The sequence below is a fragment of the Melospiza melodia genome, chromosome Z, assembly GCF_035770615.1.
Source record: "Melospiza melodia melodia isolate bMelMel2 chromosome Z, bMelMel2.pri, whole genome shotgun sequence".
Taxonomy (NCBI): Eukaryota; Metazoa; Chordata; class Aves; order Passeriformes; family Passerellidae; genus Melospiza; species Melospiza melodia.
This window is the reverse complement of record NC_086226.1, coordinates 11,152,378-11,176,437: the sequence shown is the minus strand read 5'-3', so window position 1 is coordinate 11,176,437 and position 24,060 is coordinate 11,152,378. Positions and strand designations below refer to the sequence as shown.

Sequence of the window (24,060 nt, the reverse complement as noted above, 5' to 3'; positions counted from 1 at the left end):
TTAGAATGTGTCTGAGCTCCAGTTGGTGCACCCACACCTCTTGTGTAATAGTACTTCAAATCCAGTCCTTATTTTGTCATATGGGTTGTATTGTAAAGAGAGTGGATAAGACAGGCCTTATCAAAATTAAAATTTTTCTCCTTCAAATATACATCTAAGATCAGATATTCCGATCTTGCCTCACACTACTCTTAATTATAAGTAGTTTAGATAAGATCCATATTTTTCCTGGTAGTCTCATTATTAGGTATCAGTACAATCAAGCAGAATAGAAGCAGATGACTTTTTAAATAATGACCTGGAATGTCTAGAAACACTGGCTCTATTCAGCATGCGGAAAACATGGCTAATTCATACCAACAGTATAGCTCCTCTTTTCCCAGTTACAAAATACATTCATTATTTATGAGTGCTCCTGACCCAAAGTAATTTTTATTGTGTCCTTGAGATTTGCAGATCAATCACTGGGACCTGTATCATAGAATCACAGAATCCCTGAGATTGGAAAAGACGTCCAGCATCAGCAAGTCCAACAATATGTATAAGTGTAGCAATGATAGAGCACAAATCTCCCCTCACGTACCAGTCTCCTTCAGCTCTTTCTTTGGCAGCCCCAGCTGCCTCACAAGCTGGAGACCTTCGTCCTTCTGGACAGCATTAACAGCAGGAGCTGCAGGAGAGATTTAATCTGTACCCACCTGCTGAGCCTGTGTTCCCTTCCCTTGCTGCAGTTTTTCCTCCCACATGAACAACCTGTAACACAGTGGAATAAAATCAATATTTGGGATCTAAAGTCGGCAACATTTTTGGACAAGTGGAAACAAACCTAATTAATATATCTTCCTCTTCAAGACTATATAAGATATGCTTTCTCAGGCAACAAAAGCTCATTGTTTCATCATTATATTCGATGAAGTAGTTGTTATAGGAAATAGCTGTTATTTCAATTGAAGCTCAGTTACCTATCTTGCTGTGTTGGTATATAGATAAATATATCTTCATCTAAGATCATCTATCCTGATCTTGCATCACAGCACACTTAATAATAAGAAGCTTAGATAAGATCCATATTTTTCCTGATAGTCTCATTAATAAGAGTATCAGCATATTCAATAGAATAGATGACATCTTTTTGAATAATGACCTGGAATGTGTTGAATCATACATATCATATGTACGTACATATCCATACACACATATTGGGTGAGTCCTATTTCATCCCTTATTTATAGTCCTCTTTAAATAAAACCATGGTTAACAGGATCCTGTTATTTCCAAGGATTTTAGGAAGGTGAGGTACCCAGTGACTTGAGTACTTTGTCTCTAATGATGCTGCCTTTATTTAAAAGTAACCTTTTTTTTTTTGTCTCAGCAGCTTGCCCATGTTTTTGTTCATATTTTCTGTGTGCCGGCTCTCTGTAGGAAAGAAGAATGCTTGAAATTTCATGTCATAAAAAGTGATATGAAATATCAAGTTTTTGTTTGGCAAACATCAAGATTCAGAGCTGAAAGAGTTCCTGCACTGAGACAGTATTGTCCTGCATAATCTTCAGTGATTTTTTGATAAAAAATAGATCAAACTGAATGGATCAATGCATTTGCGACCTAATCCCATATTGGTTGCATAAAACCTAAAGCAAATCTTGAAAATTTAAAAACAACAATTATTATGTCTACATGTAATATTGTAGACAGAACATTTTTCAGCTCTGTGCTTTAGGTGACAGTCTTCTTTTCTGTTGTGCAAAGATCTGAAGTTTGCTTCTACAGCACAGAATTCTCTGCTGCTGAGATTTACTTTTTCAGGCTACCATCATGTCATTTTTTCAGGCTACCATCAACCTCAGTGTCAAGTATACTTTTTTATCTACATCTGCCTTCTACATGTCTTCTCTTGCTTTTTTCTCCCATAGCGTCCTTAATTTGATCTGCTGTTTTGCTTTCATAATTGTGTGTGTTTACATGATCTGTTTGAGCCAGTAAGGCATTGGATAACCAAGACAAGCTGGTGTTTTTTTCTCATTCTTACCTCTTTGATGCACATTATCCTGTGATGGAGCAAGACTGCTTGCTGTCCTATAAAGCAGCTAGGATTGGTGAGACCAGGCAGACAAATGCTTTGTGACTGTACAGGGTTTTGGTTCTTTACAGTCACAGAGTTAAAGAAAATACTTTATTACCTCATGGCCACAGAATTTATTGCAAATTTGCTTTACCCTGCTGATGTACATATATCTGAGGGCTTCCTTTCCTGGATGTGTAAATCATTAACAGAAGTCTGTGTGGTCAGTAGTCAGCTTATTGTTTAAGTAAATAGTGCTTACTTTTATCTAGGGCACATGGATACAGCAAAGCCTAAAACTTTTGAAGGTTCAAATTCAGCAATGCCTCCTTTCTAATTGCAAAAATTACACCTAGAATTTTATATTTTATGCACACAGTAATGGTTCAAAATATAAAGACTCCTTTTCCTTACAGAAAAATCCAGCTACTGAAAACAGCTCCTGCATGGAGTCTGCTCAAACTAATCTTTTTCTGCTTCCTTCTCTTCTGCAGTCAGTGCACTCTTCATTTCTTTGTAGAGCATTTAAGCACCTTTTCCTAACCCTTGAGGGCTGTTCAGCTCTGCTGCAGTTACCCACAAACCCCATCCCTAACCTGTGGCTCTGCTCTTTTGTAGTATACTGTGTCAAGATCATTGTTCCTGTTCTTCCATCAAATACATTTAGGTCAATGTAGACTTTGTCTTTCACTTCTTTCCACAGCATAAAAAAACGTTTAAGGGACAAGTTAATACTTCATCTCACTGGGACAGGCAGTGAAGGCTTAAATTAATAATCTGAGTTTTGTGATATGCAGGTTTGTTTCTTTTGTAGAGGTTTTTGTGAAACACTCAGTGTCATTGTTGGCTTCCAAGAATACTTTCATCAACAGTTATTTCTTCTACAAGTTCTTCCAAACTCCTTCTTAGTTTGTTATTTTCTACTTGATCCCTCTTGGTTTTTAAGGTGTTTAGCTAGAGGAATGCATCTCAACCTGGAGTTTGAAAAATAAAGTGTAAAAATGCAACATTATAAAAAGTATTTTTGTTAGCAGCTCATTTAAGAATAGTATGGGGTGCAAAAACAGCTTTCATGATCCTTAAAAACCTAATTGTACAGCATCTTGCAAAAGGTGGTAAATTTTTTTTTTAAGGAAAGCTTATCTTTTTACTTTATCTTTCATTTTTTAAACAGGAAAAATACATACAGTATTAAAATTAAAAAATACATATAGTCATAAAAGCTGGGACAGGTGAATTAACCTTCCAAGTTTTTTTTTTCTGCTGTATTTAATGTATTTCACTCACTGTGCTATCACAGAAGATGGAAATAATGGTAATTTCTGTACAGTTGATGAGGTGTGAGAGAAGCAGTGAAGCTTTTGTGAAATTTGGCAGGGAAGTAGTAAACTGTATTGACATTTTTTATTTTTGTATTGGAATTACCTCCATGGAGTTGAAATCAGCTGTTTACTAAAAGAGAGGTACATTTTCTCCACTTATTTATATAAAAAGTTCTTTATTTATCTGAATAAGGGGAAGCATCTGAAAAATTAGACCAGCTGATGCAATAAATGCCTTTTTAGAAGATATAGCAAAGGAAAATGCAACCAGAGGATAGAAAGAATAAGTACGCAGTTACTGACATTCAGAAATAGGGAAAGTAAATATTTCAAGAGAGGAATCCCAGGAGATCTTATTGGTCTATTTATTGTGATGAAGGGGACATTCCAAGAATTGGTATTCAGGTTTTCATTTCAGTTGTTTATACACAAAACTAGGGACATTAATATTTTTATCTTCAAATCAGTTTAGTCACTAAAGGTACTACTGGAGCTCTGCTGCATTATAATATTAGACATTTTGTAAGCCTATTTCCAAAGTTACTGCATATAAACAGCATAGTTTTATTTTAAAATAAAGATCTTACTTTTCCCATGTTTTAGAATGTATTCTGAGTCAGAGTGGAAATTATTTAGTGTTTCCCAAGTATCCACAAAGTATCCACTTATATATTCATGTTGTGTGAGGAAGGCATTGCACTCCCCATACAACACAAAAACAACATCAGTGGAACTTGCAAGGCTTATGTCTTGCATAACCAAAAACAAAAAAAAAAGGAAAAAAAAAGTGGGAAAGCATACGAGAATTTCAAAACCTTGCTGTATTTTCTGTTGCTGAGTAAGGGCAAGGTGGTGTCTTTTCTCTGCATATAAATCTTGATTTTACCAATCCTTGAGGAAGCAACATCCGCCTCTTGCCACCATGAAGAGAATTATGGATGTTTTCACAGGGCCTTGGGGAGATATCTCCAGCCTTAGGGGCTAAGAATAATGAACTGATAATTTGTTATGGACATAACTGCATTCATTTCAGAAGCTGAGAAGCTGAACAGTTGTTTTCAGTGATGTTATTAAACATGCAAACAGTCTCTTTCCAACAGGCCAGGAGGCCATGTTGCACCTTCTCTAACAGGAGACAGTGACATTAACAGGAACACAATAGAGCTGGGAACATGCAGCTCTCATGAAAATGACACAGAAAAATGCATTTCCACCTGTGTTAATCTTTTTCATCTGTAATGACAGGCAGCTGCATCAGGCCAAGCTCTTCCTAGCCTTGCCGATTTCAGAATTACTTTTTCCCCAAGCACAAAATGTTCTTGAACTATTTCTTCTGCGCACAAAGTTTGAATAGGTTTTGTTTTAGCAGTGGATTGTTGTAGTTTTTTGCTGTTTGTTCTTGTGCAGTTTTTGGAATGTTCATCCCAAACTAGCTAGGGAAGGCTGATAATATTACAGCTGTCAAAATGTGTAATCCTGAGCCAGTAACAAATGCCCTGATTTAAAGGCTGTTTCATTATCATCCATTTGCCCGGTGTGAGAGCCCACAGGCTGGCTCACAGTCTTTGCTGAACCTCTGGTACTGTCTTCCCTCCTACCGAGACCACCTAGCTTATTTGCAACTAAGTGGATTTCCAACTGCATCCATACACAGACAGAAGGAAGTCGAATTTGAACAGGGGGAAGTCAAAATACACAGTGTAACAAGGCAAATAATTCAGTGCCAATGTATGACTTGGTAATTGTCTCACACACACATAACTGTTTTTTTTAGTGTTTTGGGGAGGAGGGGTTAGATCTGTTTGCTGTCCTAGCTGACAGTTCTGTGGAAGCTCATTAATTATTTTTTTTTAATTTAATAACACTTATTCCAGAAAAATTAAACAAAATTATCATTTCAAGTTAGGACTGTTTTTAAGAAAGAGCAGTAGCTCATTAGAATGAATTTTCATGATCTATTTCAATGATTTTGTATCATTTTATAGAAATATAGACATTTATATTAGGTAGGGGCTGGCATACCCTTTTTCATGTAAGTCAAGTACTTTTTTTTCTTTTTTTCCTAGATTGTTCACACTTAGCCAAATGTGACTGAAGGAACTGTCCTTTTTATTTCACACTTTTCATTTGCTTCCAAGATGGAGAAAGGGCAACAAATATCAGAGAATTAATATGCAATTACTGCATCAGAAAGACAGCCTAAAATTCAGAAAAGTGCTCCAGGAAAGTAAAAGGTTTGGATTACAACCAGACAGTGACAATGGGACAGTAGAGCTATAAACAGAAGGGAAAAATACAGGCCTCCATTTTGATGGCAGTACGCCAGTCAGGAACTGCAGGGAAGTCGCTGGGAGGATGAGGGCAGGCTCTGTATGGTAGGCAACAGACAAGAGGCATGTGTTGAAACAGGAGAGGCTCTCATGGAGTATCAGATACTGCTCATTCACCCTAAGGACAGCCAGTCTGTCCTTAGTGGTGGGATGCTAAGGAACATGCTGCCTCAGAAACGTTGTGCAGTACCCATCCTTTGAGATTTTCCTGCTGTGAATAGATAAACCCAGAGCAACATGTTCTGGTCTCATGGGTAAGTGCCTTCAGCAGAGGATGGATTAGAGATCCTCCTGCTTGAATTATTCTTTTAGTTCTGTGGGTTTGTGCTGTTCTGCTAAACCCTAATAAGCACCACAAAATTTTGGTGGCACTGCTGGGTGTTTGTGCTTTTGTTTTCAATTTTTAGTGCATTTTTTCACAATCTGCTTCCATACAAACAGAGTCCTTTTCTGTGTTCAGCATTTCCTGTATTAAATGATTCCTGTGTCCATGTCCCACACAATTATCTCTGCTTTTATAATCCTTCATTAGCAGGGCTCTCAGTAAGAAGTACTTTGTACTTAGCTGATCTTTTCAGTCTTGGCAATAAGATTTACCTGTCATAGTGTAATTCAACACATGCAGGAGAATATATGGATGTCATGCTTCTTAACCTTGCAGGTTTGTTTACTCAAACATTTAAGCTGCAAATGTTCACAGTATTTCATGGAGTTCTAAGCAAACATGTACTTGATTTTCCACATTCCACATTAAACAGCTGTTGTAAATCTAGAGTTAAGGTCACCGAGATTTTTTGGCTTTCTTACCTGTGTTCAGACAAACAATATTGATTGCTCTTCAAGAACATTTTTAGAACATGTTTTTAGGACATTTCTTTTGGAAAGAAAGTTAAACAAATACATGCTTCTGCAAGTCTAATTTGATAAACAGAAATAGTTGGCTAATTGTGGCAACACCACAAGTCCTTATATGCAAACTTTCAATGTTTAATATGCAACTTGTGAAATATCAATTAATTGCCAAGTATTTTATTTATCTCTAAAAAAAATACAAATGTAACTAATTTGGTCCTTTTTCCCCTACCACAGTCTTTTCTTTCTCAGCCTCCCTTCCCTCTGCATACTCATATGTACGGACACACACAAAAGGAGAGTTTTCCTTTTACCTCTGTCTTCCACAATTCTGCTACAGCATGTCCTCTCTTCTTTCTCTGCTGAGGTCTTTTCTTGATCCTCTTTCATTCTCCCCCCACGTTGTATTCTGCATTCATCTTTATAGACAACTCCATCTGTCTTCTCTGTAGTGACTGCCAAAGAATCTACAACGCCAAACCTTTCCTTCTGACTTTTGTCCAAACAAAACTACTGGCCTGTCTCTTTGACATTTCTTTGGGAATTTGTCACCAGCAGAGCAAGCTAGGCAAGGCCCAAAGACAGTTCCTGATCAGTCATGTGAACCTCTTTGTTTTCCATGTTCTTCCTTAACTTCTACAGCAGTCTCGACCACCCTGCCAATTAAATAGCAAGTAATTTTTCACGTCTGCATTCAGATCCAGCGTATCTTGCATATTGTTTTGCATTATGATTCTAAAGTATTGTGCATCTTCCCTCAGATCTCTTAATGTATTTTATATTAAGCTGCCACTAAAATAAAGAGAAAATTTGAGCAAGGATCAAGCAAACTTCATTCCTTCCCATCGTACCTTAAAGATGAACCTATAGTTAAACTCTGTCCTGGTTATACTTTTTTTCTGTCACTTTAACTCTTGCATTCTCAACCAGAATAAGAAAAAGAGGACAATAAAACAATTCTAGCCTAGATTAGTGCATTTGATAAGAAATAAGATATTTGGGAATGATTTTCCTAGAATGAGATGATAATTTAACTTATGCCTCCTGGTTTCTAGGCAGATGACCAAACAAGTTCATTCTTATCTAAGTCAGACAATAATTTGTAGTCCACATGTTTTTTAAAAGCCCTCTTTGTACCCTCTTTACTCCGGTGGCAACCCATAAAAAGAGAACTGCATGAACAAAGTGAAGAGAAACAATGATAACTGCTACAGACTTACCATAAAAAATAAAATTAAATTTAAAAATAATTATTGGATATTTGGAACATGAAACTGCTATTTGTTTACTAGAGATGTGAAGTTAACTCACAATCTGTAGGCCCTTCCTTTAAATATTTTTATTCTGTTGTCTAGTATAAATCTTCTATAAAAGTAGATAAAGTTCCCAAATAATTCTTTTCCAAAAATTGCCAAATGAACAGAACAGAGATCTCTAATACTTAGTATTTCTGCTGATATGAAAGGAAGATTGTGCAGAATTTATTTAACATGAGGTTCATTTTGGCAAAAACCTGTTAGACTGTCAGCATATGTATGCTGGCCATTCAAGCCAACTTGTGTAGAAAGAACCTATTGACATAAGTTTATCTCCAGCCCAGCCATAGCCTTTCAGTCTCCTGGTATAATAGAGGATATCAGGAATGAGGAAGCTAGTGTTAAAATGGCAAGGTGAAATAACTTAGAAAATCAAGCTTTTTTAGTTCCACTGCATGGAAAAACATGTTTTTTTCTTCCAGGCTGGTCTCAGCTTTAATCATGTGTTATTGACGCATTTCAGAGCTTAACTTCTGTTGAGTCAGTATTGCAAAATTGTAACTAAGGGAGCTTTTGTTCTCACAAAATTACAGACTTACTATATTCAAGGGCACAAAGTGTTATCAGTGGCCAAGATGTATTCAGTGCAGCTGAGGGTGTAGGGGTAAGCAATGTCCCAAGCCACTCATCATACCCTGACACCATCAACAAAGGTTAATACCACTGTGTAGAATGGAATTATTTGAAAACAATTTTGTTTCCTACCAGCTGTCTGTGATTCAAACCTCATCTCCTGGCTTGAGAAGAGGGATGGTACATTAATCATTACAACAACCAGGATGAGCATTTTCTTCCTCTATGCTGCCATGGTAGAGCTGTCAAAGAACCCATTTCCTCAATTCACAGTGTCCTCAGTCAGTGTATTGGTTTTGTGTGAGAAGGGTTTCGTAGCAGGGGGTGACATCTCCTAGCAGGTTTTGTGTGAGAAGGGTTTCGTAGCAGGTGAGATTACATTTCCTTCAGTTCTCCCACATCTAACAGAGCTAATGCTGACAGATCCAAGATGTATTCACCACTGGCTAAGGCTGAGACCATCAGCAACAGTGGCAGCAGTTTTGGGATGAAAACTGCTGCACACAGAGAGTGAGGGAGAGAGAGAGAGAAGAGTGAGAGTGTGTGAGAGGAGCAGCTCTGCAGACACAGGTCAGTGAAGGAGGAGGGGCAGGAGCTGCTCCAGGCCCCAGAGCAGAGATTCCCCTGCAGCCCCTGGTGCAGCCCTGGGTGAGGCAGCTGTGCCCCTGCAGGCCCTGCAGGCCCAGGGGGGAGCAGAGATTCCCCTGCAGCCCCTGGAGGAGCCACAGCAGAGCAGCTGGGTGTGCCTGAAGGAGGCTGGGACCCCATGGAAGCCCGTGCTGGAGCAGGTTCCTGGCAGGAGCTGTGGCCTGTGCAGAGAGCAGCCCCTCACTGGAGCAGGCTCCTGGCAGGAGCTGTGGCCTGTGCAGAGAGCAGCCCGTGATGGAGCAGGCTCCTGGCAGGAGCTGTGGCCCCAATGGATCAGCCTGTTCCTGAAGGACTGTACCCTGTGGAGGAGACCCACATGAACTGAAGCAGTTCATGAAGAACTGCAGCCCACGGGAAACAGTTGTGTTGAGTAGGAGAAGTTTGTGGAGGACTGTTTCTCGTGGGAGAGACCCCATAGGAGAAGGGGAAGGATGTGAGGAGTCTTTCCTGTGTGGTGAACTGACCACAGCCCCCACTCCCTATCCACCTACCCTGGTGGGCAGGGAGAGGGGAGGGAGTAGACAAATAGATAGTAAAGCTGAACCTGGGTATAAGGGAGGGGCTGGGGGAAAGTACTTTAAGTTTTGCTCATATTTCTCATTATCTTACTCTGAATTGATTAGTAATATAGTAAACTAATTTCCCAAAGTCAAGTCTGTTTTGCCTGTGGGAGTAGCTGGTAAGTGATTTCTTCCTGACTTATCTGGACCCAGGAGCCTTTCCTTGTGTTTTCTCTCCCCTAAGCAGTCAACAGAGCAGCTTTGGTGGGCACCTGGCACCCAGACGGGGCCAACCCACCACGGTCAGGTGCTCCACTGAGATGTCATAACCTAGTACTCTTTTGATCCTAAAAGTAGGAACCGTGGCTGGGTTTTAGTGTCAAACATAATTGTGTAACTTAAGCTGCAGGAAAAACAGACCTGCATATTTTGTAGATGCTATAAAGGATAAAGACTCATGTTCCTCAGCAATAATATGTGTGCTGTCAGTCTAGGATTTTTATAAAATTATTATCATTAAGACATTCTGGGATATAGTTTCATTGCAATCAGTGAAAATGACACTCAAATGGAAATGCCAAGCATGTAGCTCTCGTTAGGGGTTACCAACCTGAATGCTAATGGAGGAAGAGAAAAAAATACCAAGAAATTACAAAGCTTTTATTTTCCGTGCAGTTAGCCAAACACAAACAGATGAACTTTCTGAAGGATGACAGTTTGTTCCCAGGTTCAGAATTTATGTGACTTACTTAATGGTTTGGCTGTAAAGTGAAAAATAAAGTGGTTTGTAAAGGAATTCAGTCATTGGCTGATGCCTTTGTTAGGAGCAGATTTCCTCTAAAAAAGGAATCAGATTTTGACTAATGGAAAAAGATCATATAAAATAAAATAGGAGATCCAGGATTAGAACCAGAATTTTCTGATCCTCTGTGCCAGTTCCTATACATGTACACCAGTGGAAAATGAGCATTGCAGAGCTCTAAAGCAGAGTTCTTCTCAGAGCTGGCCTCATTATCTCTCCCTTTCTCACTCAATGGAATTAGTTGTATATTTCAGCTTTATTTTTCAAGCGTTGTCCTGAAGGGTTTGACAGCCTCAGACTAAAGCACCTGGTATTCTATCTGGAGCTCCCTAGTAGAAGAAAAAACATGAGCATACCACAGTCCAGAAAATGGTCTAAGATAATAAAGAGATGGAATCATTCTACCAGGAAAACAGAACAATTAATCAATAGGTGGATGGGGAAGTGAAAAGATTAAGCCTGGCTCTTCCCAGTGGCATCCAGAGAAAGCACAAGAGGTAGCGTGGACAGTAGTACAGGAAAATGCACTTAAATACAAGAAAAAACTTGACTACTGTGAGGGCAGTCAAATAGGGGCAAGGTCTGTCCCGAGAGATGGTGGAATTTCTGTCCTTGGAAATAGTCAAAGCTCAACTGGACACGATGCTGAGCAAACTGCTCTACCTGACCCTGCTTTGAGCACTGCAGGGGACTGGACATTCTCCAAAGGTCTTCTAACTTTATTCGTTTTGTGATTCCTTGAAATGTTTGCTAAAATTTCTGCCACTTGGATTTTTTACCTATTTACAGCAAAATCACTACTACCAATAATTCATCTCTGAATAATCCTTTCAATCTGAAGTCCTCAAAGTATCTTGGAGGCATTAATTTCAATCAGCTTGGAAACTGTAAGTGTAGTTAAAAAGACACACATCTCAGTGAGATGCCCACCCATTTTGCCCACCCATTTATCTGATGAACAAGATGTCAGAGACTCACCTACTGGAAGGATGGGAGTAAAACCCTGGAGCTGGGTTCTAATTCTGCCTCTTCATCAGCAGAACATACGTGAGCTTTCTGATACACCCTTCAGTCTTCTCAAACTCTAGAAGGGTATCTGGAAGATTTGGTGTCCACCATGATGGTCTGCTCTCAATTTTTCCCCCTCCTTTTATGGGGAGTTTTGTCTTCCAAAACTTGAACTTCCACAGTGGAAACTACAAATAATGCCAGGTCTTATGCAGCAGCAGCAGCACATGTCTAAACCAAGACTCTAGTTTCAAAGGTTTTGAAGCAATGAAGGTCCCTACCAATTTCAGTTGCAGACAACATGGAGGATTGTATCTCATTTTAATATTTGCTGTCTGTGTTTCTGCAGCTGGTTTTTAACATAGTTATTGATATTTTTGGTGCAGCAGTGCATTCTGCTGGTGGTTTACATCTCTATTTGATGCATTTACCCCATAATCTGTAGTATTTGCCCTATCATGATACTAAAAGAACAAATTATTTCCCATTCCTTTTAGTTTCTAGTAAAGAATTGATTGTATATATTTAATGCACTGTGGCAAAAATGCATTCATTTCAGTGACATACAACTGATTTCATGTTAAAGTGTATACTAGTGAATTTAATTCCATAGCAAAACAGAGTCTGAGAGCCTGCTGCTAAGCCTTCAGATTCCTGAAGAATAAAGAGTATACTTTGTTTAGCAGTATGGTTGTTACTGAGTACTTGTTGACTTGGAGATTTTCTGGTTTTCTATACTGTTGTATACACACACTTGTGTAACTCTTATAGGTATATGCAGGTTTAAAAAATAAGCACTACTGCTCAAGTTAAAAGTTTTGAGACCTAAAAAAGAGTCCATGACCTTTTCCTTTCATATGCATTTATGCATGCATCAATGTTTGCAAGCGCCCATTTCATCTTTCAAGGAATGAATTTTGTTTGTGTGATTAAAGAGCTGATCAGTAAGAGTGGGAAACTGAAATAATGGAGCAGATTTTGAAATCCAGGATGCATCAACAATTTGCAGAACTACTGTTCTTTTTCACCTCTGGAGGAGGAATATTACAGAAATCTCTATTAAAAGCACTGTCCCCTTGATTTCTTTTTCAAGCACTGAGTGGGCTGTGAGCAGTAGCTAAGTGTTGCCATGTTTATTTAACCTTCCAAAGCAGGGGTCTGTCTCTTACCTGGATAGAGCAACATATCATTCTGACTGTGCTTAAAGCTTCCTCAAAAGACAGCAACATATCCATACAGGGGGTTAGTGCTGAGTGTTCAGACCTGTATGCCTGTGGCTGACTCTCAGTCTGCATGATTTGGGTGTCTGTGCATCCAGAGGAGCTCACACTGTGGTCCAGGATAGAGAACTGAGGTAGGCTGTAGGCTTCTGAACCAGTTAAGAACAGCACAGAGGTGGCTGTTGAACTGAAAATATTCTTATTATATTTGTTACTCAGCAGCATTCGTCTGTGAAGAATAATTGATCTGTATTGTTGAACAGTTAATAACTTTTGTATCAATCGACATACTATTTAGAACATAGCTATGCAAATGTTTAAATGCAGATGGGACTCTGAAAGTGAAGTAAAAATCAGCTTTAAGTAAGCCGAGTTTAAAAAGCAGAAAAATGGTATTTACAACCCGATGGAATTTTATTACTCATTTTGTCTGCTTACTTTTAAAATGTATTTTCACATCTAAAGATTTCAGAATGCCTCAATTACGCATCCATACTGTCTGCAACAGATTTGCCCTCTTAAGGTTCTATTGCTATTTGTGTCTTGAAAGACCATCTTGAGATAACCTCAAACCTGTTCTTCATCCAGACAGCAACTTTGCAGACTGAGTTCCCTGCTCTCTCTCAGCTGCACCTGGGACAAAACTCTCTAAGGCACAAGGAAAATTCCCTCTTCTATGCACTTTTGTGGCTGGTTCTTAGAGCCTTAGTGTTTTTTGTGAGCTCAAGTCCAGAGAAGAGCAACTGAGCCAGTGAAGGATCTGGAGAGTAAATCCTGTGAGGAGTGTCTGAGGGAGTTGGGGATGTTTATGCTGGAGAAAAGGAGGCTCAAGCAGGGCCTTATCACTCTCTGCAAGTCCCCAAAAGGTGAGTGTAGCCAGGTGAGGGTCACCCTCTCCTCCCAGGCAGCAAGTGACAGGACAAGGTGAAATTGTCTCAAGTTGTGCCAGTGGAGGGCGAGGATGGACATCAGGAAGAATTTATTCATGGGAAGAGTTGTCAAGCATTGGAACAGGGAGGTGCTGAAGTTGCTCAAGAAATGACTGGATGTGGCACTCTGTGTTGTGGTCTGGTTGCCGAGGTGGCAATCAGTCACAGGTGTGAGACTTGATGATCTCAGAGTTCTTCTCTGAGCTGCTTCGCATTTGTTTTGTTCTGAGTGCTGGTGTTCATCACCCAAGACCGGTTTTTTGACAGCCTTGTCAGAGGTGTAACCATCTGCAGGAAGCCCAGATTCAAGTGGAAGCAGACCTTAAGGAAGATAGAAACCTGAGCAGTTTTGGCTCAAGGTTTCTACCATGCCCAGTTTAAAATTATAAAAAAAAAAAAAAACAAACCAGAATATAATTTGAAAATCTGGTGCGAGGATTTTAACAGTGTCAGATAATATATTCAACATACTGTCAGTGGGGCAAATCAAAGATTAAATTAAAATAGGAATTTAAAACATGACTGTGCTAGTCTCCCATGATTTTTCCCTTTCAATTGTATAAAATATGCTGTCACCTAGGGCATGAAGCCAGGCAGACTCAGACATATAAACATAAAGGCATCACTGAAAAAATAACTTGAAAAGATGCAGGTAACAATAATGACTAAAGGGTGGATCCAAGTTACAATAGAAATTACTTTTATATCAATGGAAAAGGTCAGCCTTTATGCAAGCAAGTATTTAAAAGCCTTGCTCTTATTACCTAAAGTAATACCCACAGTTACAGCATTTTTCCTCCTACCATTTCATAAATGTCAGCATAAGGTTTTTATTCCAGGGATTGTGGAAGAAATACAGTGGATTACACACAAAATGAATGTTTTTACCATTTGAAATATGATTGGGTAACTGGGTGCCTGCAAAAAACCCTAAAAATTAAAGTTTATTGTGTTGGGATATGAAACAAAATGGATTGATGGTAATTACGGAGGCTGATAATTGATTTCTAGTGATCTAGATTAACATGCTTCAAATTATATGAGTTCTAACTAAAATTTCCTAGTTTGCTGCAGTTTACCATTAAGTCCACACTACAGAAGGCAAGCATGAATGCTTCTGAAACTACTTTACCTCTTCTTTGATTCCTTGTCGATATTAAATACTTCTAAAATAAATGTCATTGCTATTTCAGACTTACTAACTTCAAATTTGGGTGGAGGCAGGGGGCATTATGATTTTGTGAGATAGCCTTCATAGGATTAAAAGATGCAGAACTGACATTTCAGATGCTTGGGCATAAAAAATTTAATCTTTCTCTACCTGCAGTTATTGAAACTTTTAAATTTTGGTTTCAGTTTCTTTTAGGTAAAAATCAGATGCTTTTTCTTACAATTAGCTCTGAAAGGATCACTCTGAAAAGGTCATAATACCCCCTTTCCACCTTCCCCTTTGGCCACTAAGTTGAATGTGGATTTATAATCTTGAAGAGGTATGCTGTGTCAAAGACAGAGTACGCCAGCATTGACACCAGTGTTCCAAGGTTAAGTCATACACAGTGTAATGAGGCCTATAAAACTTGGTAATTATTGTACACACCATAGATCTAATCTGAGACTTTGTGCAAGAAATTTCCCAGGCACTGAAGCTGCACAATACGCAGTGAATCAAGAATATTTGCTGAAAAACAAGTGCAGCCTGATGCATTGATACATGCCCTTGCCAAAATTTCTTCATTTTATTCTTTTTTCACCAAACAGTAGAAGCATACTGGAGACAAGTGTTAAAATAGATTTTGGTCTAGTGTAGAATATATTTTTTATCCTTGAAATATTTTCTTCTCCAAATGGTTAGTAGCTATTTCTTCATTATTTAACCAAGGGTGCAAACTCCAGAGAGGAACAGGGCAAACTGGTACATTCATGTTAATCTAGTTGGGCACAGTTTTGATACAGCAAAGGTAAGAGAGAAGCATTTTATTACCTAAATCTAAATACTATCCATGCTCTGAAACCTAATATCCCATAGATGGTTGATCTATTTGTGAAGCTAATTTTTGCATTTGATGCACCATGAAACTTCTGCTTTCTTTGCAAAACTAGTTTCTTCAAATAGATTCTTGACACATTTTAATTTATGGTTATGCAAATATCATCATTCATCAATAGGAGGCAGTGCTGTCATTGCAGTTCCTAAGGAGCTGAGCAAATGAGTTAATGAGTGAATTGGTTAATGAATGAATTCATTAATTAATTTACCTTTAACCTCCAGAGATTGCAGTGTTAGTCATTATTTTGTAAATAAGTGCATGAAAATCTCACAGTCTGCAACCTCAGGGTCATTTCCTTATACTTCAAAACAAAGGAAGAATCTAAACCACAATTCACCATAGCTGAGAATTTCCAAAGCTTAGCTTCCTGAGTTGAAGATGGGGAGTAGAGCAGGTTAGTGCTATACTTCTCTCAGTTTGTAGTTTCATCATTAAGAATTCATAAGGGAAATTAGTAGTCCTGATTAAAGAGTGAATTCAGTTCCCTCAGAATGCACATTTCAGCTTTGAGGAACGTCACTATTCTTCCACTGCTAAACTTTTTTTTTTTTTACTAGAAGATGACAATCTATGCAGAACTTAACAGGGTTGTGATAGAGCAATATTGATACTATTACTGGCTTAGCATAGAGGAGTTCACAGTAGCTTGAACATTTGACTTTCTTATAAAGACTCTCCTCATGAGGACATTGCGTGTTTTCTACTGACATCAGAGAAAAATGTCATCTATCTGAACTCCTGTAGAGAATAATCTGTTTATAAAATGTGTTAGACACAACTCTGCTCTGGAGTTAGGTATCTGTGTAGATCGATAAAATGACACCAAGATTAGTTCTATGCATGAGAAAGATACCTCTCTGCATATCCACGTATTTCAGTATTAAAGGGGGTATAATGTTTTTAAGAGTGCCAAAAGATTGTTATTTTAAGCTTCACTGAAGGCTAAAGATATACTAGTGTTGTGTTCCCATTATTGTCAGCAATTTCTCTCAAATAATTGGTTTTAGATTTACCAGGATAACATTTTTTCATTCCTTTAGTTAACCAATGTGCCACTTACCTGTACACGGCATCAGTAGTGGCCTTTAGCATGCAACCACAAAGCTCTTTTACCAACAAGTTTGAAGCATAGGGAAGGTGTTTGAGAAATGCTCATGCTCACAAATAATAGAATATTGAGTGTTTTATCAGTTTGATTGGAGTAGTAATTTTTGGTAATTGCATTCTTTCTCACAATAACTATACAGTCACTTAAACAATTCAAGTGTAAGTGTACAATAAGTCTCAGAAAAACACGAAGAAACAGTTACTTTTACAACCTCCCTGAGGGCCTCCTGAAAAAGAGAACACTGAAACAGAAAACGATTGTTATTCTCTGCTCCCACTGTTAATACTGTTAATTGCCATGCATATTTGTGATTGCAGAAGAAAATTCACTCCTCAGCAGCCAGGTTCTTTCTTTTAGAGTATTACCACAGTCATAAAGCTTTGAGGAGAGACTCCAGACCCAGACCCAGCCAGAATGTGCTGTCCCACTACAAGTGAATAAACAGGCTGCTCTACAGCCCTGGTCACAGCTTTTTTCAGCATTACCCCACTGATGCTTGCAGGTACTAGAGTACAGGAGATGCTTCTCCTCCATCCAACCCCACAGCCTGACTCCTGGGGGTCAGCATCCACTGGATTGAGCTTTGTAACTCATAAGGGGTCATGGAATACATTCAAAATTACAGCTTCATCTGACCTTCTACTACCTGTTCCAAATAGATTATTTCTTCTTTCCCACTTCTGTGTTATTCCCCATTGGCTTATTCCCACTAACCTCTCTTATGGACACTTATGTCCCTTACTGTGTTCCTGTTACTACAGCCAAAGTCCTGTTCCTTTTTTTTCTCTAAATTTTTCATCATTTTTGTCTCTCTGCAAAAAACCTCCTCACCTCTACATCAGCATTTTCCCTCAGAAATGTCAAAATAGCAAGATTTTCATGCCATTGCATTACTCATTGGAATTCTGTGTATAATTAAAATTATCAGGAATTTTTCATCATACCATGATTTTATTGCAAAAATGGAAAACCTACAAATATTTGATGAGATTTCAGAAAATATGCTACCGGAAAACTGCAAAGCAAAATGCTTTATGTGATTTGATGAAACTTGTTCATTTTAGAATTTTCAAAATTTTCATTCATTGACTTTGGTTGAAAAAGAATTTGTGACATTCCAAAATAAATTTTCTAAAACTGATGGTTCATAGGCATTTTCCAGTTTATGGGATATTTTGACAATATTTTACCAATAAAATAATCTTTCGTCTCAACCCAAAAATATGCAAGTGTGACCTGCTTTTTAGATCCCTTTTTTCCATGCTGTATTATTAATTGGCTACTTATATTTTTAGTTCTTAAGAGCAGGAACTCTTCATACAGTACCGGAGACAGCAGGATTCTGTCTCTGTTCTCAGGACTATCACTATAAATATGACTTAAATAATGATTGTTTGATGTAGAAATACTTGGATGAGAGACGTTGTTCTGGTTACAGCAGAAAGTTAAGGTTTACTCTATCATGATCCTTTCCAGTTGGTGATATGATGAAGCCAGCACTTGCAGCACTGTTGCAAATTTGGTAAAAAACACATTTTATGTCAGTCACATGTAGGGACATGCCACTAATTCATAATCCACTTCCTGAAAAAGGAAGTAATGAAAGCAGAATAAATTTTTCCAGAACGATAGAATTGTATGTTTTGATGTAGTATAAAGTAGTAGAAGATTCTATTTAGCCAGTCTTGAGTCAAACAGTGGTCCCAACATGCACACTCTTGAAGAGATTTCTGTTCCCTCTAAAGCAGGAACCATTCATTGAGCTCTGTCTTTAAACTACATTTCACCTTATGCCATGGCTGAGTAACTGCACACATTTATTTCTGCCATATTCAGCTGCACATTATTGATGCCCTTTTAAATATGCACATTAAAACCCCCCATTTATCACCCTCAATTAAATCTGTTCTTCTCTAATGGCACAATGTCTAGCTGCCAAATAACTTCATGCTATTTATATTGCTCTCATTAGCTTTACTGAAATGGAGCCAAACAAAAGAATATCCTGGTAATTGAGTAATATGTCTTCCCACCTGGTCTCTGGGAGATACAGACCATTCTTATTGTTAGTTAGAAAATACTCTATTTTGTTTCAAATTGTTTACAGACAGATTTTGTTAGAAAAACAATGATGAAACTAGTGTTTTCAAAGTTAGTTACTTAGTGTATAAGTAGTTTTTATTGCTCTGGCAGGTAAATTGCCCATCTAAATTCTTTCTTCACAAAATAGTGTATTTGGAGTGGAAGGCAGAGAGCAAGTTATTAAACAAAATATGGGGGGTTTGGTAAAACATTGCATGTTGGTGTACTAGAGTCAGCTCAAGTCAGGCAGCCCCAGAGATGTGAGGCTGCTGTAGGTCCCTAACATCAGTTTCTGCCTGTAGCAAAGCTGAGCAGCTGCTCCCAGTGGGTGGGTACATGGACACAAAACCCACACAGGGGCCACACACATCAACAATGCCCCAATGTGTAGATTTACATACGTATGTGTGCATTTGCACGTAAAGAAATGGTCCGCCCCTGTAGCTACTTGTGGATGTTTAGCTGACCTAGTAGCTGGTCCCACATTCTCTTGCTCGCCCCAGCTGTGTGGGATCTGCGTTTGAACCTGGAGGTTTGCAATCCAGCTCTTTCTTCACTGGCTAATCCAGTTGAGAGTTCACTGACGTCCAAAGGCACCACTAAGAACAGTCCGCCCAGACAGGAGATAGAAATAGGGTATAATGAGATTGTGGGGTAGACTACAATGATCAGGCACACGTTTCAGTCTGACAAGCCACAGGTTTACACTGAACGGAATTGTTTAGTACCCTTATTTCCCATTCTTGTCTCTCCCCAGTCCACTTTGAACCTTTCCTTTTCTCCTCAATGCCTTCCTTCCGCTCTGTCCCTAGTGTTCTGCCTCCTTCAGTCGGTGAGTCAGTGGGGAAGCAGGTTTGTTTGGTGAGCTACATGCGAGGACTGTGCTTTGGTAGTCAGGTGTAGCTCATTCCCTGCACCTGACTTTCATGATGAGGCTGCTAGAGTTCCTTCCCCAGCCCTCTCAGCTTTTATCTGGTCATGTCCTGGCCTGGGCAGATGTTGATTAGCCTTTAAACAAGTAGCTAGCACAGTTTATGAGTAAATTTAAACTGCATCCAAAGCTCATTGCTGCAAAATTTTGTTTGAAATAGATAAAGGGAACCATGTACAGTATTTTACCACTGTCTCTATCACTGTCAATGTTTAAGTGTATTTACTTAGAGTGCCAGTATCTACAACAGCTAATACAGAGTGACCTTTTTTCTCTTTATGTTTTAGAAATAAAGTAATGATGCTTTCAGAAATACACTATTATAGAACTTTTGTTTTTCAACTTTTCAAATAATCTGATATTCATGGAAGAGAGGCATAAAAAGCTTCCTCACATACATGAATCCCCTGGGTAGAAAATTTGATTTTATACTTTATGACTATGCTATCCATCAAAAAATACCTAAAATTACTATAAGAAGATAGTGATTGTGGAGTTGAGCTTGATAGCTGGTAGAGATGAATGCACAGCATATTTCAAGTTCTAATGTAAGTTCTAGCTTTCAGTCTCTAAAATTTTACTCTTTGGAACTTACGATTTTCTTTTCTGTTAGATACTGCTGTAAAAATAAATCCTGAAATTATGGCTAAACCTGCAAACCACCAGGGAAGAAAATTGAATATTCGGGAAATGTGAGACTGGTAGAGAAGGATTACTACTGTTAGCTAAAGCATTAGATTTGTTTTTGTGGGAAAACAAAGGCAGTAGAGGTGGTATTTAGAAAAGAAAAATGGTAGAAAATGATCAGGTTGTAGTTTTTGTTACACTTCTACTATAAAAGAAGTGTTTGGCATTCTTTACCTTGGTTCGTCATCTGCAAAGATGATAATGGTAATTTCTTCTTCTCTTGACTTTTTTTTTCAGTTTAGGTAGTGAGAGTTCTTAAGAAAATTTCAGTCTCAGTTCTGTAAAATCAATAGGATTTAAGAGTCTAAATACTATGATGGAGATGTAAGGGTCTAAACTGTTTTCAAGAATCTGGGGGTTTGTTATTTTCCTTTTTCAAAATTGACTGAAGTCTTTCAGACTGAGAAACATATCTCCATGGGTGAGGCAATTTGTTTTGTTCATTATCACATCTTGACTGCTAATCAAAGGAAGGACTGCCAAGGGTTGTTAGGGGGTGACTTATGAGAGAAATTTTGGAAAGATATAATAAAAAGTCATACATAGGCTTTTCAGGTGAAATCTAAAAGTCCTTGCCACTGCTCCCATTTTATGCAACAAAGAAATATGAAGTCCCAAATCCCAGTAAATTAACTGAATATCTAGGTTCATAGCTAGAAGCAGGTATTAGGCTTCCTCACAAAGTACACCAGAGGACATATGTGCCTAAAGTTGCCAGCTGGAATCAGTCACAAGAAATTTAGATCATAGACAGGCCTCAGCCCTTTATCCTCTCTGGAGCCTGTTCATGACCCTGAAGGCAGTGCTGGGTGCCTAAGGGATTCAGAGACATCCAATTAGGGATCATTCAGACAGGGAAAACAGAGCTCTGGTCACACTACACATCTACAGCTTTTAATTTGCTGTATAATCCCAACCATCACTGTCAATTAGAAACACATCTGTCCATGATGCTCTGGTCATGGCTAGGAACACGTATCCCTGTTGGCATTTGTGATCTCTGTGTGGGAGGGCACACTCCAGCCATGTCCACAGTACAGCTGAATGTTCTAGATGGTCTAACAGACTCTCACATTCTTGCTTTATTGGTTTCCTTTTTTATATTTTGTTTCATACAGCTGTAGTTCAGCCTTTCAAATGGTAATGAACTATGGTGTTTTGAGAGCTCCTTAAACTGTCTTTCCCCAGGCCTGAAAGATGAACATTGTTTATCATCATGACTAATGGAAATGCCAGACTTTTTCAGTAGAGATTGGTAAAGTACTTTTGGCTTTTGATTTCTTTAGCCACAGAAGCAGAAATTGTGTTGCACATAATGTCATTGCCAGTGGCTGATACACAGTTGTTCCTGTTCCTGCAAGCCTGAAAACGTTGCAGATAGAAAATTTTTCCATCTGTGCAGAACTGAGTAAAGACTTCTCTGTCAGTCTCAAGAAATTTATCCATCAGCAGAGCCAGGAAAGAAAGAAATGAAAGAATGCAAGAGCTAAAAGTCAATTAGAACAAGGACATGTTTCTCTCAACTCTGCTTCATGGCACCTGATTTAAGTACTGGTGTTTAGCTTTCATCTTTACTTAGTAGCATTGTCAGCACAGTTTTCAAACCTACAATTTCATTATATTATTAATTATAGGGCAGAATTATTTTACAGGAATATCTAATTCTTCTGTGCATTCTGAAACACCAGTAATAGTTTCCATTTCCATCAAGGAGCATTGCATTCTGGTATGTGATGCACAGCTGTTGAATACTATCTAACAGCTGTGTTAAAAGGCAGAAATTCAGATAGAATGTCAGAATGCAATAACATGGTTGCATTTAAATCAAGACTTTCAAAAGGAGGAATATGATCTTTTAATTATCAGTTACTCAACCCTTGATTTTGGATCACATTGTGGCAAATCAGTGTCCACTGCATCCCTTATGAAAGAATGCATTCAGTCCTAAAAGAGAGACATTACCTCATAGCATCTTCAAAAACACTAATTACCTTTTATGAAAACATTAAATATAGGGAAGATGCACTTTAGATACAGTTACGACAAAGTGAGTATTACCTTTTTATTAAGAAAGTATTTTCAAAAACACAAGACATCTCTCCAGAAGCCTTCTAAGCCCTATTTGAGTCGCAAATACTGAATAGCAAGCAACCATGGAAACATTCTTATTTTACTCATTCTTATTTTCCCTCTTTTGATGCTTATCTCGTTTTATGTTTGGACATGATAACCAGACACTTGCATGGAGTACAAAGCCAATTCTTTAAATCACCATCATGAGACAGTCTCTGTGTCATGTTGATAGCTGTGTTCTAAAATCTGTTTGGTTCTTTTTTTCCTGAGTGTAGATTACCAGAACTGTAGACAGAGCTGAGTCTGTGACACTGATAGGTCCATAGTCCTTCCCTATATCCCTCTTGTTCTTTTGCACAGCCATATTACAGAAGTGGTTCACAATCATCTCATTTTCAAAAGCTCCAGAGGAAAAATATATATTTTTAATGGATTAATTTCTGCCTCTCACTATTAATTTGGTTCTTCAGTTTACAAAATCATCCCATTTTCCTTGAAAAGTGCTCTAGTAAAGATCCTTCTTGATGATGCCTCTTTTTTGTTGTATTAAAAAAATGTCATTCTTTCAGCCATTGTAATCAGTTTTTCTTTTGTCAGTTCTTCACATAGAAAGATACATACATAAAAGTAAAAAAAAATCATGTAATAGTTCTTTATCAATATGACTATTCACTTTAAAGTACATTGTTTTGCAAATGTTCCAACTATTTTTAGAAGTAATAAAATATTGTAAACACTGTCATATGTACATGAAATAGTTACTGTTTGTAGTTTCATTATTTCACCTTCACCTGAGAAAAATGTGCCTTTTATGGGTTCCTCATTATATAGCCACATTTTTATGGGGCTATAAAATTATTTTTGGATAATTTCTGACATTAAACACTAATGTTTGTGCCTGCCATTTGTTTACAGTAATAAAAGCTGCATAGTGTTTACACCAAACTGGAATTTATATTTAAGTGGTTCTCTCTTCACTGTCTTTATATGCACAAAGTGCTCTGAGTGAGTTTAAAACGAACCCAGATGCAATTTTCCAGTCTGTAGCTCAGTTGCACGCCTGAAACACACCTAGATATTCAGTAGTGGCATATGGGAATGTAGCCAACTGTTGTTGTCTTCCACATTGTCCACAGTTAACACGTTTTAGACTTAGCTTCAGTAACTGATACTTGGCTTTGTGCTTGAAAAACATTTGTATGATGATGCATTACAGTTTCTTGATGTAGAAAATTAATTGCATACTGAAAAATTAGTCATCTGATGAACCACAAAGGATTTTTCCTCACCAAGGACACAGCTTGTTCTCATGCTATGCTACGCGGAATGGATTGCAAACATACATCTACCTGTGAATGTGCTAGGGGTAGGAGTGGAAAGCTGAGATAAGGAACTCCCTATTGAGGCAGTAAAATATTCTTCTTTAGTTTCGAAGGCTGAGGTTGGCTACCGAGAATCCAACCGCTGACTGCAGTCGTCTCCAAGCAGGGAGTGTACTGGTGGGAGAAGCAGGAGGTTTGCTTCAAGTCGTTACGTCTTTTCTTCAGGCTAAGCCAACAGATTTAGCAG

At 38.3% G+C, this 24,060-nt stretch overlaps 1 protein-coding gene across 5 annotated transcripts in view; it reads left to right on the top strand.

The window, feature by feature from the left end:
- Positions 1-24,060, top strand: part of PRLR (prolactin receptor) — a 153,926-nt gene that overhangs the window by 105,384 nt on the left and 24,482 nt on the right. The window lies entirely within an intron of this gene.